Source organism: Terrapene carolina, unplaced genomic scaffold, assembly GCF_002925995.2.
Source record: "Terrapene carolina triunguis isolate 2854851 unplaced genomic scaffold, T_m_triunguis-2.0 Scaffold192, whole genome shotgun sequence".
Lineage (NCBI taxonomy): Eukaryota > Metazoa > Chordata > Testudines > Emydidae > Terrapene > Terrapene triunguis.
In genome coordinates this window covers 14,574,515-14,591,966 of record NW_020664543.1, presented here as the reverse complement: position 1 = coordinate 14,591,966, position 17,452 = coordinate 14,574,515, and the positions used below count along the sequence as shown (strand labels likewise).

The 17,452-nt window shown below is 41.2% G+C and overlaps 2 protein-coding genes across 3 annotated transcripts in view; one reads left to right on the top strand and one right to left on the bottom strand.

The window, feature by feature from the left end:
* The window catches only part of TMEM94 (transmembrane protein 94), an 86,814-nt gene extending 80,881 nt beyond the window's left edge, over positions 1–5,933 (bottom strand). The window contains exon 1 of the mRNA XM_026654410.2: positions 5,850–5,933. The gene's annotated coding sequence lies outside the window, so the exon portion shown is untranslated. The remainder of the gene's footprint in view (positions 1–5,849) is intronic.
* A 3,229-nt stretch (positions 5,934–9,162) lies between these two features.
* Positions 9,163–17,452, top strand: part of GRB2 (growth factor receptor bound protein 2) — a 78,207-nt gene continuing 69,917 nt past the window's right edge. The window contains exons 1-2 of one of the 2 annotated variants that reach the window (XM_024214102.3): positions 9,198–9,220; positions 14,830–14,942. The gene's annotated coding sequence lies outside the window, so the exon portion shown is untranslated. Of the gene's footprint in view, positions 9,221–14,829; positions 14,943–17,452 lie in introns of both variants that reach the window. The other variant, XM_024214105.2, reaches the window with a different exon arrangement.

Genomic DNA, 17,452 nt, shown 5'->3' with positions numbered 1-17,452 from the left:
AACAGAAGAGTATTCAAGAAATATTCCCTTGGTATTTCCATTGTTCTCTGGCTGTAGATGAGTCTCGGACTTGTCTACAAGGGATGTTACTGTGGGGCAACCAGAGTATGAATCTACAGTGTGCTAGAGTGGCACACAGAAAGGACCTATGTGGATATACCTATAGGTCTGTAGCATGCTTTGACATGTAACATGAAATTTTAGTGCATTGTAGCAGTGTCCACACAGGATGTTACCAGGCTGTAAACCAGTGTGCAGTAGATTCAGACCTTGGCTTTCTGTGCAATAACATCTCATGTAGACAAGCCCTCAGCTTATTCCATGGAAGTTCACTTTTCTTGCTAACAGAAGAAGAGACTCATTCTGCCTTGAAATCAGTGAGGAAAGCACTGGATTTTGAAACTCAAGGTATGTCTACGCTACAGTGGCACAGCTACAGCGCCACAGCTGTGCTGTGGTAGTTCTATAGAGCAGATGCTTCCTACATTGACAGAAGGGGTTTTTCCATCAATATAGTTAATTGGAAGAATTCTTCCATCAGTCTTGCTGTGGCTACAGCAGGGGCTAGGTCAACCTAACTACAGTGGTCATGGCATGAAAATTTTCACAGCCCTGACCAATGTGACTATGTCAATCTAATTTGTAAGTGTAAACCTGGCCCCAATTTGAAATTAATTTCAATATACATTTTTAAACATTTGCTACTAAAATTAGTTCTTTCCATTTTACTTGTATTTCTTTCTTATTTTCAGAGGGTTTCCTAACAAGAAATGCACATCTGACCCCTTCCTTTCTGGTTCAGCACAATAGTCTCAGACCAGAACATTGCCCCCAAAGGATTGGGGGCGGGGGGAGTCTAAGGCAGGAGTCAAGCAGCAAGGATAGAGAACGTGAATCTGGGAGAGAGGTCTGGTCTGGAAAAGCTCCCTCAAGTAAACGGTCCTTAATCATACAAGTGATGGGATTACTTCCAAGACATAGGTTTAGCAGGAGCAGGCCCTATGCATTTGAAAAAAAAATACACCTTTCATTTTAATTTTTTCCCAGTTAGTGAAGTAGTAATTGCCAGATGGATCAGGCCAGTGGTCTATCTAGTCTGATCCAGTATCCTGCCTGGCAGGACCAGCTGCTTCAGAGGAAGGTACAATAGGTCTGAACTAAGCAATTACAGACTAACCTGCCCATAAAGGGAGATTCTTCCTAACACCTGTAATTTACAGATTGGCTCATGCCTTGATACAGGAGGATTTATATCCCTTCCAAAAAATGTTTTAAATGACAACTTTAACATAAAGATGGCCAATCTTTATTAAATACTAGTAAGCTCTTGATGGGTGAAAGTTGTCTTACAGTTTATATTATTTAAAATGTGTCAGCTGGAGCATGGAAGTCTTGCCACTGACTTGAATGGACTCTGTATGAGGTCCCTGATAGCTTATTTAGGTGAGGCCTAACAATAGGCAATAGGTTATAATACATTAGTAGTAGTTTTATCAACTAAGTCAACCAGAGGCTTAAGCGATGGGTGCATGCTTTTATAAATACAAAAACTAAAGATATCAGGTGCAGATGAATAAAGTCAATCTAATTGTCAGGGATGCAGCAACCATACTAGGGTTATTATACTGAAAACAACTATTTCCCGTCTTGCTAAAATATAAGATTTAAAACAATAATAAAATGTTTCAGACGGAAAAAGTCTATTACTTTCATTCCTTTGGCAAAGAAAATTAAAAAGCTAGATTTTTGGAGGTTTCCTTTGTCTACTCTATTCCAGGTGCTTATACACCCCCCTGAGCCCACCATATAGGGAAGTAGCATGTCCTAGTATTCAGTCTGAGACAAAGTAAAAAAACAACCTAATATTTACAGCAATGTGGGGCCCAGTTCTGAAAAGTGATGAGAGCGCTCTTGTCCCATCGGCTTCAACAGTAGCAGTGAGTCTTCAGCAGCTTCCTAGGATGATGCTCCAAAAGAGCAAACATAATACTAAAACATTTCACAGTATATGTATACAAGGATGGATAGTACCAAAGAAGTGAAAGACGATATCCAACATCATGATGCTCAGATGCTATGGTAATGGGGACCTTATAAGTCCCTCAATAGATAAACACTGGAGGAAGGGGAAGTGGAGATAAGATTGCAAGTGGGGATTGCAAGCTGTATTCACAGGTTCTTTTGCCAAATTCATCTTGCTTGCCTAGACTGGCCCCACTGATATAAGATCAGCTCACGCTCTTTAGTATCAGCCTAAAAACAAGGGTGCTGCATGCATAACTACATTTTGTTACTGTGTGTAACCACACAGACCAATTCTCCTTGCAATAGTTACCACCTGCAGGTATTTAACAACTGCAATGTCTGTGGGATTTTGTTCTCCAAGAGTTCCCCAGAAGCAAACATCAAAGGAACACCACCAACAAACTCAAGTTTCTCATAAGTTCAAAACAAAGTATAGCCCTTCTGTGCGAAGGACTGAATGGTGCTGGTCAATCCAATCACTTGGACATTATTGCAACAAGTTTGCATGCGGGATCTACAGTCTAGATCAGTGGTCTCCAAAGTGGGGGGTGTGCACCCCAGGGGGTGCGCAAGAGGATCCTTGGGGGTGCGCGGCAGTTCGGGCGGGAGTCTGAGCGGCTTTTTTTTTTTTTTTCTTCAGCAAAAATGGTAGAGCCGGTGCGGCGGGGGTGCGTGCTCAAAAATTTTTTACTGATAGGGGTGCGCGATCAAAAAAGTTTGGAGACCACTGGTCTAGATTCTCACACTACAAATTGGCAAACATGGGCAAAGTTACAGGGCTGACTCATTGTAGTGTGTGCAGAGGAGACAGTAATGCATGCCACACCTTCTCATGACCCATCTACCCCAGCTCACCTTGAAAGACATCCTCCCCCATTCACACAGGAGTATACTAGACAAAGAGCCAAGATTCCACATTTACTGGACAAGTAATCATCGCCACCCAGCGCTAACAAATCCCTGGGCATGTGCTTCTTACATGTCTGGATACTGCGTGAGAACATTATACAGCCCAGACCAAAATCTCAACTACACAGAAAAGAAAAAACAAACAGTAATGCTGTCTAGAGATTACAGTGAGGAGAGTCTGGACTCCTTGGTTCTATTCCCAGCTCTGCCATTGACCTGCTGCGTGACCTATGCCAAGACAATTAACCTGTCTGTTTCCTCATTTGTAAAAATGGGAAAAATACCTACCCCAAAAGGGGTGCTGTGAGGCTTGTGTGTCTGTAAAGTGGTTTGATATGAAACAGACTAAAGACATGTGAAGCATTCATGTTCAGAACACAAAGCATTTTATAGAAAAATAAGTATGCCAACTATGAATACTTGGCTGATATCACTAATTAGAACACAGTCAATGCAGTAATGCAACAAGTGAGTCAGATGAAGGCTACTGTACTTTGGCAGGCACTATAGTTCAAGGAAGTTCAGCAGCTATTAAGGAATAATGTATGTTATTTTAAATAAATGTTAAAACGTCCATCTTGAAGGAGCCCAAAGTGTTTTATAAACTATATACACAACACCTGTCTGTGAAATTCAGCCACATGGGGGATGGAGGGTGTCAGAAATCCTACAGACAGCACCCTGTACAACTGCATAGGGGCTAAAAGAAAGAATTTTGAACAAGCACACCAGGGCAATTTCCTACTCTTACTAAAAGTATCATGCAAATGTAATGCCATGCAGAACAGGCATCTCCCTTAGAAAGATGAATCAATGAGTTTCTATGATTCAAACCTACAGCCACCCTTCCATGGACAAATCTTTGCCGTTTGGAGAGGGGTTCTCATTTTAGTGCAGGTGATCGTAAAGCAGTTATTTATAAGCTCTCCCTGCTAGGAAGCATTTTATAGTGAGTTTTAATGAGATATTTAAAGCCTACAACATGTTTTTTAAATCTCCTCTGATGCTTGTATATATTATCGCTTCCCTCCAGCCCTCTCTGGTCTATTTAGATTATAAACTCTTCAGGGCAGGGGGCTCTCTCATTCTATATTTGTACAATGCCCATCATAGTGCTCTGATCGCTGTTGGGTCCATTGATGCTATAATAAATAATACGAAATTAAATTTCCTCAGTTGGAAGAAAGCCTCTGCAGGGAGTTTATTTCAATAATACAATGGACGCAACATGCAGCCTCAGAACTAGAAAGATCAAATCCTTTAAAAGAATGGAAATTCAATGCAGTTAAACAGTGGAAATGAACTGCAAGATGATGCAAAACAAGAAAGGGCTGCATGAGTGTAGGAGAGCTAAACTGGGGCAAATAGCAACTGAGACACAGTGCAGACCCTCTTCCCCATTAGGGTTTACTGGAACACCAGGGCAAGCTGGATAAGGGAGTATCTATACTTTGAGCCAATCCCTAATAGCTTTGTCCACAGCTGAGAATTGCACCACTGCAACATGCAATAATGTAAATGAAGCAGTGCAAGTTGCCAAAGTGCACCATACATGCTAGCTATCCTCTTTCAGGTCCACTGTGTCCCTGCAGCACTTCCTGCACTCCTGCAGTTACACTGCATTGATACCCATCCCAGAGTTCCAAGCGCAGCTTCCCATCCAGTTTTCTGTCAAAAGAGAAATATCACTTCTCTTCCAAGTCCTGGAGAACAGAGCCTTGATTAGAGAGTTCAGTGAAGACACTACAGGCCTGTGCTAAGAGGACTAATTGCACCAGGGCAGCTGAAATGGCAGTGCTTTCAGTCTGTTGCAACAGAGCAGAAGAACCCAGGCGAGCTGCAACTGCAGAGGCTTTGCTCAAAACAAGTGCAGCTGAAACAGTGCTGGAAAAAATTGTGCAGCATTGGAAGAAAGCTCATGTGTGGATGCAAAATGTGGTACAAGTATTGAAGGTGCTTGCAAAGGTAAAGTTCTCTAGTGTAATCATGTGTCACGAAACACCACTGCAGTAGTGCCAAACCTAAGAATTGAAAAATAATTTGTAAGGCTCACACACACACACACACACACGCACAAAAAGAGAGAGACTTTTAAAAATAACAATATATGTTGAGGGTTCTCTCTCATTTTCATTTTTCTGGTTTTTGAAACTTTATGGTATACCTGGGTAACATTTTTCAACCATACCAGCAAAAAAATTTACTCTTTTAACTAAAGCAGGGGTTCTCAAACTGGGGGTTGGGACCCCTCAGGGGCTTGCAAGGTTATTACATGGGAGGTCGTGAGCTGTCAACCTCCAGCCCAAACCCTGCTTTGCATCCAGCATTTATAATGGTGTTAAATATACAAAAACATGTTTTTAATTTATAAGGGGGGGGGGCGCACTCAGAGGCTTGCTGCGTGAAAGGGGTCACCAGTGCAAAAGTTTGATAATGACTGCATTAAAGCAAGACTTGATGTAATCACATGACTCCAGAAGCTGGGGATTTAAGAAAAATACCAAATAGTAGGGGACTTGCAATAACAGAGTGAAATAGGGTGATGCTGCACGCTGCCAGTCCTGCAAACCACCTCAATGAGGAGAGACGCTCACAGCTCTATAGATAAAACCTCCAGGTCTCGGGGCTGGGGGATAAAGATGGGGGAGGGGAATACAGGCAAACTGTGGCTAATCCCCACAATGTGACACCCAGGCAGCTCCCAAGCTGGCAACCCCTTCTCCAGTCCCCTAGGTCGCAGGGAGCCCAGTAAGGTAGCGAGAAATGAACACAGCCAAACTGGAACTAGCCCCCCCCGCCCCCGGGGAGAGCAGCTCCCAGGGAGTCCAGTGGGGAGGGAAGGGGAATCTCCTCTGTGCTGCTCCCTGGCCAGGACACTGCTCAGCTGGTCATTCCGCTGCCTCCACGGTACTTACCAGCCTTCCCTGAACTCTTCCCTGTCCCCCCTCGGGCGCGCTGAGCAGCTCCTCAGGGCGCCCCGCCAGCGCCTCACACCACCTACTCCAGCAGCGCTAGAACCGCCATCTTTGTTACTGGCAAATACACCTTTTTTTTTTCAAGGTACCAGGCGTGGGACTTCAGGCACGTCTCAAGATGCCGTCGTCTGGTTGGTCAGATCCCGCCCGGGCTGCGGTATACCGCACTGTGATAGGTCTGATGCGGATGAAGCAAGACGATGTACATCCGCCCTTTCTTCAAGCTGGTCTGTGCTGAAGCTGTCTGGTGCTGGTAAAGCGTTGGGCTGCTGCCCATGGATTGCAACTGGAGCAGCTCGTTGAGCATCGCATAGGGGTTTGTGCGTGCTCTGGAGAACTGCAGGGCAGAGCCCCGGGCCCTAAAGGCTGCCACCTCCTGCGCTTATTGCAAGGGGCAGCATTGCTGCTGCCGCCAATCTGCAGGAGGCACTATAATGCCACAACACCGTGACAGGGCCAGGACAATATCCCATGGGGAGTGAACACCCCACAAACGGGTTCTTCATAGTGGGGAGCGTGTCCTGCGCCTTGCACAGCGCTGAGCATATTGTCAACTCGTAGCAAGTTAAAGTAGCAAGCACCACTTTGTGGGTCATTCGCACAGGGTCATCAAATCGTTGCATATGGAGGGTGACACCTACAGATGTGCCTCTGCAACATCCTCATTGCTGAGTTTAGAGAGCAAAGGAGGTCCCTGCTAAGAGGACTGCAAAGGGAGATGAATCTAGAGGCGAAAGAATAAAGGGGGAGAGTGGGGCACAGAGAAGAAATGAGAAAGCTTTGCAAGTTTAAAAAACAAGGGAAATCAAGCCAAGTCAGAAAAAAAAATCAAGTCCATCTAAATGGAAACCTAAAGAATGAGGATTTTTAAAAGGAAATGGAGGAAGTGAGGGGCAGGGAGAGAGATAGTATATTTTATTTAGCTATAGAAAGCTTTACACATAATTTTGAATTTGTGATGGGTTGGCTGTTTTTAAAACAAACACACTCTCTCTCTCATTTTAAATGTCCTCAGCCGCCATTATCCCCTCTTTTGATTCCACTTCATGTTTTTGAAAGGCTAATGGGGATGTTCTCAAGTCTGAAAATAAAATTGGAACAATCCTGCAAATATCAAAGCCAGGTTGATGTGGTGATTTATAGTATTATTTATTACAGTAGAATCCTGATTTACTGAACCTTCATAATTGAAGCCTTCTTTCTGAACTACAAATGTGTTGGCCATTAAGCAAGGAGTTTGAGACAGGAATATGGTAAATTATAAGCGGCCAAGCTTCAGTTCTGCGGAATACCTAACTTCTATAGTGTTGGAGTTAAATACCTGCAGATCTTAAGAGTTCCATAGAAGTTTAACTTCAGCACACTTGAGTTTAGGCACCTGGCTGTAAATTGGAAGGCTGATGAGTGAGGCCCGTAAACTCAAATTTTTCTGAACCCTTAGTTACCCAAACCAATTTGGTGGAGCCCAAGCAGTTAGGAAAACAATCAGGATTCTACTGTACTTACATGGCACCATAAATGCACGTGGTGCTTTAGATGCAAATAAAATTCAGATTTCTGAATACTTTACAATGTAGATTATACATAACATCAGGAAATGACAAGCAAAGGGAAGCGAAGAGGGTATAGGAGGACAAGAGCTGTAACAGTGTAAGATAATGAGATGTACTTAATGCTACATGTGCATCTTTTTAGTTCCTCTTTGGATTTTTTAAAATAAATTAAGTACATTTAAGTTGTAGATATTTTCTAAATAAAGGTCAGGTTGAAAGTAGATACTGAGCAGAGGACCAGAGTCAGGGATTTGGGGTTCTAATCCTGGCTCAGAGACTGATTCACTGTGTGATCTTGGACAAATCACTAATAGGCCTTATCCCACAAACACTCCATATATGGAATTTCTATTGATGTCAACAGGAATTCTGCACTCAGAGGGGTTAATGGATTGGACGGTTAACTTCTCGTTGCTTCAGTTTCCCCATATATAAAATAAGTCTAATAATATCCACCACTTGGGGTTGTTTGGAGACTGAACTGAATAATGTTTTTAAAGCATTTTGAGATTCTTAGATGAACGGCATTATGGAAATACAATATTATTATTTGTTTCAGAGTAGCAGCCGTGTTAGTCTGTATCCGCAAAAAGAACAGGAGTACTTGTGGCACCTTAGAGACTAACAAATTTATTAGAGCATAAGCTTTCGTGGGCTACAACCCACTTCTTCGGATGCATATAGAGTGAAACATTGAGGAGATATATATACACACATACAGAGAGCATGAACAGGTGGGAGTTGTCTTACCAACTCTGAGAGGCCAATTAAGTTATAAAGATGGTCTGAAGAGCAGGAACCCACAGGAATTAAACCCTCTTGTAATTTCTGAAGGATTAAGAAATTCAAAGAAAGGGCACTTCATTCCTACCTATTCCTGGGTTGGGATAGAGAAGGAAAACTGAATAGAAAATACCTAATCAAGAATCATTATCAACTGAGATTAAAAGAAAATCATGCCAATTGTTTAGAGTACTTGAAAACCCACAGAACACTGACCTGTTCTGCAATGGGATACACTGATTTATTTGTGGCTTAGCTTTAAAACTATTTCCTGATTTTTATCTTTATTTTGTAAAAATACTATAATATTCTAGAATAGTGGTCTCAAATTTTATGGCTTATAATAGTGGTTTTGGAAGATTGCTCTGGAACATTGCAATATTTATATAGGGGTATAGAACAGGATGGCTAAGCAAGTTACTGTAACTTTCCAAATTAGCTGCTAAAACTATTTACAAAATGCTTTTTCTTTTCTTTTTGTTATTGACTCACTTCATACAGGCCTGCAGCGCCATTGTGGTAGGGAAGATGTGCATGTAATAGGAATTAGTGGTAATTGTTTCATTATTCAGGTTTCAGAGTAGCAGCCGTTTTAGTCTGTATCCGCAAGAAGAACAGGAGAAGAAGAACCTTAGAGACTAACAAATTTGTTAGTCTCTAAGGTGCCACAAGTACTCCTGTTCTTCTTGTTTCATTATTGCAAGCCAATATGCACAGTCTGAAAATATTGTATTCATGCTCCTAGTGCCTTTGGTGTAGGGATATACTATCTCCTCTTGGGATGATAACATATGTGCTGATAGAGCTACAGCTCAATTTGTAGTAAGCTTCCGCCTTCTGAATGGTTTGCAATAGGCGACAGTTCCAAGGGAACTATTTGACCTCTCTGCATGTGGCTTTCAGTCAGCCCCAGTCAGAATGAGCTGCTGCTGGTAGTGCTGAAATGAGAATTTGAGTGGGAGCACTTTAAAGCAGGTACTGTATGCAAAATGTCCTTTCCTTTTCTCTTTTACTGTATCTGGAGCTCTGTAGCAAGGCATTGAAGAGGTTTTTAATCAAATGTTTGATTGTGTAGCATGTATAAGCAATAAGGCAACATAATTTAAAATAACTTAAAACTGGTAGAGGGGAATTCTTACATTCAAAAAATAATTAATTGCTCTGGCTAATTTTTTCTATATGTTTTATGTCAGATGTTAGAAAATGACAATATTTTGAAGTTTGTATGATGATGAGAGAAATTAAATGAAAAAGTGATTGGAAAGGGGTTACTTAAAAAAAAATATACAAGAGTTGACTAATACCATCCAAGGGTGATGGTGGGCAGCACTTGGAATATTCATTTCATCTGGGCAACACTGATTATAGGGTGTTGTGTTTTTTTCCCAATTATATTTAACTTAATGTATATTTATATAGAAGGTACATATACATATTACATGCTCCATATTAGATGTGTATTCTGCTTTTTTATGGCTTTACTAAAAAACAGAATCTGCTTTGTTTTTCTCATGAAAGGAAATTGAACTGACTATTCCAAGCTGAACTGAAAGTGACAGATGATTAAACTGGGTAAAAGGAGGAAAGCAGAGGCCCTTTTGTACTAAAGAAAGGGAGATGGCACACTCTAGCTATACCCAATTCCCTTTTACAGGTTCTTCCAGAGTTATAAATAGATCCTTTAGGGGCTAGCCAACTCTTGTTTCATTGTTTTGTTTCCTAACGTCAGCAATGGCTAACTCTTATTGTGCATTCTGGGTCCCAGGTATAGCAATACTGGCCACAAGGTTCTCATTTTTACAGCAATCATGTCCTTTCTTCTCTTTGTGACCATAGAAACACACGTAGTAAGGCAGAGAATCTGCCTTTATTACATTCTTCCCAGCTCTCACGGCTTCATTGCAAGGCTCCTTGTTTATTTATTTATTTATTTATTTATTTATTTTCTGATTTAGAGGCCTGTCTGAGTTTTGTTTTCTGGCCTGTAAAAGTCAGAACAATCCCTGTTTATTGCAGGTGATGTTTAAGCTGCTTTACAAGCATTCTTGACATCTGTAACTGTTACATTTGAGGAGCATAATCTTGGCAGATTGGCTGCTCTGTCTGGTTCACAAGCACCAACATTTGTTTACTACACTTGGATGGACCCATTAAAAAAACAGACTGTGGTAATGACTTAGATTTCCTAAGGGAGAGAGTAGTCTAATGGTTAGAACAATGAACTAGAAGTCAGGAATTTTGGATTCTATTGCCAGTTTGGACACTGACTTAGTGTAAGACATTGGGCAAGTCCCTTAACTTTCTTTGCTTCAATTTCCCATTTGTAGAATAATACTACTTGCAGGGACAATATCAAGTTAAATCTCACACACACACACTCTCTCTCTCTCTCTGCCCTTATATGTGTTACTACTAACTTAGATTACTAAAAACTGAAAGAATTTTAAACATCTCATTTGTAGGTCATCAATTGTGCTATTTGTTTATTACTTTGCTTTTCTCCGCATTGACAGTGGAAACAGACTAGTCACTTTCTTTTTTCTGTCTAGCAGTTTCCATTGTCTGGTTCTCTTGCATTAGCATAATCCTGCAATGCCTAGGCTGCAGATTCTGCAGGGGAATGTTTAAATCCAGACCCAAAAATCTGTTTTAATTTAATTTTTAAAAAATCATGGTAATATTGTAAAATGTTATTTGTACAAAAACTAAGCTTGGGGCCTAAATTACTCGACGGTGACCTTTCATTAATTATTGTTTTTTAAAATCCCTGGGGCTACAGAACTGAAGGGCAACATATTGGTGCTACATAACGCATGTGTTCTATTATAAAAACAGCATCCCCAAGTTTGCACATGGCCTCATCCTGAGAGACACTGAGAACATACAATTTACATAATTTCAGTGGGAAATAGGGGTACTTAGTGACTCTCGGAACTAGGCTGAAAGTGTACAGGAAATACGCAGTATTTTCTATGGCATGAGGGATATTTTATGAGACACCTGCAGCTCTGGACAATTTTTAAAAAGTAGATTCTCATTTAAGGACCAAATGAGCCATTAATAGAAGGGCTTCAGATTGGGACATGTAGGCTGTAAGAGCTTGATTTTCATGCTGATGCTAGCTCAGGGATTGAAGTGAGAGGGAAGAGGCAAAAAAGATGATGTTCTTGCAACAAGAATCTCTGCTATCTCATTCCCAGCATTCCCTATTTGCTGTGCCTACATTCCCAGCATTCCCATATTTGCCTCACCCAGTTTATTACTTCTTCTCCTGTAGACATAGAGGTATAAGGCGGGTCACAGCTTCTCCTATAGCTGCCAGAATAATGTTATGGCATGAAACTTTTAGCTTACTAGAAAAATCATCTGGGGTATGTCGAAGGATTATCCACACCCACTCTACATTCTGCACAGCAGTTTGCCTGAATCATTTTCTTGGGAAAAATACATCTTTCTTCTTCAGTTTCTTCAGAGAGTTTATTACATGCAAATACTGGTTATCAGAAACCAGTCTATATATGATTTGGATGATCTGATATATGGAAATATTCTCCCCAAACTCAGAATGTCATTTAAAAAAAAATTGTTTTGAAATCTGGAAGTGTCTTCTGAGCCAGATAATTGGCATTTACATGTATTTTATAATTTGTATAGCACCAGATGCATGCTGGGTGCTTTTAAGAGACTCCACTCTAGCTGACTCAAGGCCACAGTCTCTGCTTTAGGAGCCTTACCCATTAAGCCCCTCGTGCTACAATTTCTGTGGGTGACAGGTTCTGACTTGTGAGGAGACTGGCAGCAATATTATGGATGAGGGTGAAGATTATAGAAAGGAGATTTTGGAGGGCTCTAGCAGAGGAGTAAAGTGCTTCCCTCCTCTGTCTGTGGGAGGACATTTTATAGATTAAAACACTTGTGAGATAGATATTACCCCCATTTTACAGATGAGATGAGGAAACTAAAGCAGAAAATTCAAGTGACTTACCCAGGGCCACAGAGGGTATGTCTGCACTGCAATTAAACACCCTCAATTGGCCCATGTCAGCTAACTCAGGCTCACGAGGCTCAGGCTATAGAGCTATTTAATGCAGTGTAGACATTTGGGCTCGGTTTGGAGCTTGGGCTCTGGGGCCCTTCCCCCTCATGGAGTCCAGGCTCCAGCTCAAGCCCAAATGTTTATGCTGCAATTAAACAACCTTGTAGCCCAAGCCCAACTCAGCTGACACAGGCCAACCATGGCTGATTAACTGCAGTATAGAGAGAGAATTTAGTGTTGGAGCTGAATTAGAAATCACAAGTTCCTAGCAGCCATTCCTGTGTTTAGCTTCATAAGACCTCTCCCTAGCTCATTTTAGAGATATGAAATATACATACCTCTCAACTAACATATACTTCATTCTATAGGAAGATCCAAGATGATGCAGAGCTTAGTTCCCCATACCTACTGAGATTTAATATGTTGCCACACAATAAGAGCAGTAATTTTAAACATATAAACCGCAGAAGCCCAAGGTAGAAAAGACTATTTAGATAATCCAAACCATTCCCCTTCCAAAGTAGAATATAGTCCCCTGATGAAGGTTGCATCAGACATTGAACTATTCCTGTACTTTAAATACACATCAATGGTAGAAGATTAAAAACTACTTTTCATCAGCCATTTTCTTCCTCCTCTCTCTAATTGCAGTCTAGGTAGAAAACTAAATTTTGCTCTCATCTCCCATTCTTGTAACTTCCTCTAGGGAAGTTTTCATTGAGCCCGTATGGTGCAGAACAGAATTAATTAATTTAACAGTTCTGTGGGCCACTGAGTTCCTGTCCATGTTATGACTGAAACAATCTAGTTTAGGGTTTCAACAAGTTTTATTTTACATAAACCATGTCAGAAAGCCATGCTATAGACAGCTTAAATGGGGGAAGTCTAGTTGGCTAGTAATTCTCAGGGGAAATCGCTGCACTGGCCAAGTAAACTACGCTAGCACCCTTTCATCTTTGATATAATCTGTGGCTAAAGGAACCTGGAAGATGCTGGAGGTACTCTCTCAAGAGATCAGAAGCCTTCAAGACAATTCACCTGTGACATAAATGGTGATGTGAGTTACATGTCAATGTAAGTTGCAAAGCAGTGTAATTTGCATGTTAGCATTTAGGAGGAGAGTGGTGTGCAAAAACAAGTGTAACTTGTACCAGCTTGGTATCCTATGGAGGCCAAATACAGCCCCTGACATAAGCATGTAAACTTCCATTGTAATCAGTGAGATTTCTAACTGCTTACATCAAGTCTGAATTTGGCTCCAGGAGCATTGAGTATGGTCTGGGCATAGTTAAAGTGCAGGAGTACAAATACAGATGCAGGTGCACATGTGGGGTGCTGTTTTATGATACATGCCCGTTAGCTGCTTTTCTTGTTACAACTCCTTTCATTACCTAGGCCCTCATTTTGAAAATCTGCTGAATGCCAAGTCAATGCATTCACCACTTACACACTTTTTCTGATAGACTTACTTGCAGTCACATCAGTTACTTGTGAGCATCCACATTGACTTGTTATATTCATAATTGCAATTAATGGAATGATTGGGCTGCAGATGTGTAACTTGCACCACTGCTTCTGACAGTGCTGATTTTGGCCCAGAGATTTCCCCGGGAGCTTCACCTGTTTATTCCTTGCTATATCCCTATCCTCTCCTGGGTAGTATTAAAGCAAGTAACAGTAACCCTCACCATAACTAAGGCAGAAAAACAGTTTCCGTTATATTCACACTTGTCCTGAACATTTGTCCTTTGGGATGTAGTATTCAGTGTATGGGCTCTGCCTAAAGTTGTGGGTTTTTTGTTTTGTTTTTTGAAAGCTTGATTAAAATCCCTTCAGCTGTTTTCAAGTTACATGTGGTGGGGGGGGAAGAGAATTACAATAGTAAAAAGTATTTTAACCACCATTTCATTTTAAATGTGGTTATAGTAAAAATGGCTGAGGCTTGAAACTGGTATGGATGTAGGGATCATTGAGGACTGGTGCCTTTGCCGAGATAAGGAAAAATGTGTTCAAAATTTAAAAAGCAATAAGCAACTAAAAATCACTTTTGAGCATAGTCTTTTGATATTTGTGAAGATAGTTGTAGCAGCGCTAAATGTAGAGGCAACAGGAAGGAACTGTAGGGCAACCACTCAAAGTTTTGTCCTAGAACTACAGTAAATGGCAATAGAATAAATTTTCTCTCTCCCAGAGTTCTTCCCAGTTAAATCTGTTTTTGATTATTGCTGATAGTTCCTACCACCTATAGCCAATAGCCTGCTTCCCATAATTATTTGTATTAGAGTAGCACCTAGAGGCCCCAACTAAAATCAGTTGCACACGAACTATACAAACATGAGATAGTCCCTGCCTTCAAGAGCTTACAATTTAAATAGACAAGACAAAGAATGGGAGAAGAAACAGATGTACAGAGCAGTGAAGTGACTTGCCCAAGTTCACACAACAAGTCACTGGCAGAGATAGGAGTAGAATCCAGCTCTCTTACTCCCAAGTCCAATGCCCTATCCAGACAGAGTAAGTTTTTCCCTAACTACTTCTCATTTTACAGTGCCAGTTTGCAGACAGCTGATCTTGCTCCAGACAATGCTAGTGATCTCCTTTTCCATCTTACCAAGCAGCAAGAATCAGGGTTCCACATTCAACCTTAAATGACTTTTCCAGGTCAGTTTTGTGTATTTATCTGTCTGCAGCCCTGCTACTCCACTTGGTGATCTGACAACCCCAATGGGATGTTGCTTCTTGCAACATCACCACTGCAAGATTCTACAACCATAACCTTGTTAATAATTTTTTTGCTGATAATGCATGAGGTAGAACACACTCTAGCTTCCTCTTTCAGAGATGTATCAGTTCCATAGGTCTAAAGGCCTATGTTTGGTAGTAGATGGAACAGACATATCCATTCCTTAGGTCTAAAAGTCTATGTAAAAGACACACAGACAGCAAATATGTGGGTTATAAAGTTGTTGTTTTTTTTAAGAAGCACATTTATATTTCTGACTACACCTCCCCTTTAATTCCAATGCTTTCCCCACTGCTGTGGCAGACAAAGACTCCCAGCTGCTGCCTTATTTGAGGCTGAGGCCTCTGGGCTCCAATTCAAGCTATGCCACTTTTGAGCTAGCTTCTAACACTGGCTTGGAAATTTAATGAGTCGCTCTCTCTCAGCAAGATGGAGTAACAGGCCATTTTCCCACTAATTTAAAACAAAACAAAGAAAGCGGGTCTAGAATATCTTGCTAGTTAGTTTTAGCCAGTCACATTAGCATTCCACAGAAGAAGTATGTTTAGTGTGCTCAGCAGTACTGATGTAGTGGCGAAACTCAGGACCATGAACAGTACATCTTCTGTAGTACACTATGGAGATACTTACTGAGGGAACGGGTATATTAAGAAAGGCCCTAGGCTAAATTCATGAATTTACTGCAACTCTAGAGAAAGTTAACCTTTGAATGACATGTAGCATGAGTTCCAACTTCTAGTAGTTTAGGAAAAGTTGCATCCCAGTCATCCCTACATCCAGAATCATTACATTATATAGTAGTGAACCTGGCAGCTCTGGGTCTAAAAGCATAAGCCTCTATCGCTGGAGAGAGAGGACCACTTCAAAGGCAGAAGCAGACTCAAAAACCACAATCTGTGGTCTAGGCCTACAGAGGGACAAAGCCACACTGTGTTAGGTTGGGTTACAATTGTGCCTTCTGAAATCCTGAAGTGTAGTAGTAACCAATAGGTAGGGTCCTACCAAATTCATGGCCATAAAAAACACATCACGGACCATGAAATCTGCCCCCTCTCCCCCGTGAAATCTGATCTTTTGCGTGCTTTTACCCTATACTATAGGGATTTCACAGGGGAGACCAGCATTTCTCAAATTGGAGGTCCTGACCCAAAGGGGAGTTGCAGGGGGGTTGCAAGGTTATTTTAGGGGGATCATGGTATTGCCACCTTACTTCTGTGCTGCCTTCAGAGCTGGGCGGCCGGAGAGTGGTGGCTGTTGGCCAGGCTCCCAGCTCTGAAGGCAGTGCCCCACAAGCAGCAGCACAGAAGTCAGGGCAGCAATACCATACCATGCTTGCTTCTGCGCTGCTGCTGGTGGCAGCTCTGCCTTCAAAGCTGGGCTCCCGGCCAGCAGCCACCGCTCTCCAGCTGCTCAGCTCTGAAGACAACACTGCCGCCTGCAGCAGTGCAGAAGTAAAGATAGCAGTACCACAACCCTCCCTACAATAACCTTGTGACCCCCCCCCCCACACACACACACTCCTTTTTGGGTCAGGACCCCTATAATGACAACACCCTGAAATGTCAAATTTTAACTGAAATAATGAAATTTACAATTTTTAAAACCCCATGTTTGTGAAATTGACCAAAATGAACCATGAATTTGGTAGGGCCCTAGCAATAGGTCTCATATATTAACAGACTTAAGACAAACACATTGTGTCAAAAGAACACTAATGCTATCTTTATGACTTGTGTCTACAGTAACAATGTATCAACATATCACCTATGCTACCATTATACCCTATGTCATCAGTAACAATGTTGACCTTGATCAGTAACATTGTGTCAACATTCCAAATAGTAATTTTAAGCCTGAAATAACTGTTTATACAAAAATATGTTTCACCTTTCAACAAACATTCTTCCAATCTATTCATAGCAAAGAATCACACATTTAATTTTATACCCCCGACTGTTCTAGGACATTTTAAAAAGGGATCCAAAGGAAATGTCAGACAGACAAATTTTACTCAGATGGCAGTTCTTAAAATAATCATAACTAATTGAGATTACACTTTATCATGACAAACTACCATAAAATATACAAGCAATTCCTAAACTACAATAAAATTCTGAAAATTGATCCTTTAGACACAGTCACAGACTCTCCTTTTTACTCATTAAGGTTGGGCCAGGATTTCCATTTTAACTATAGCAGCACTCTCTCTCTTCCCCACTGTAGTTAAAAGGGAATACTACACTACCTAAAGCCAAAACAAAATACACCACTATCCATTGACTAGTATGTATACTGTTAGTACCTACTCAGTTAATCAGTATATGATAAACAAATACCAAAGCAATTCCTTTATCAACAGCACCTTCCTTACAATCCTCTGACTTCCTACTAACTCTTCTTACTACAGGTTTGCCCTCTTATAAGATCC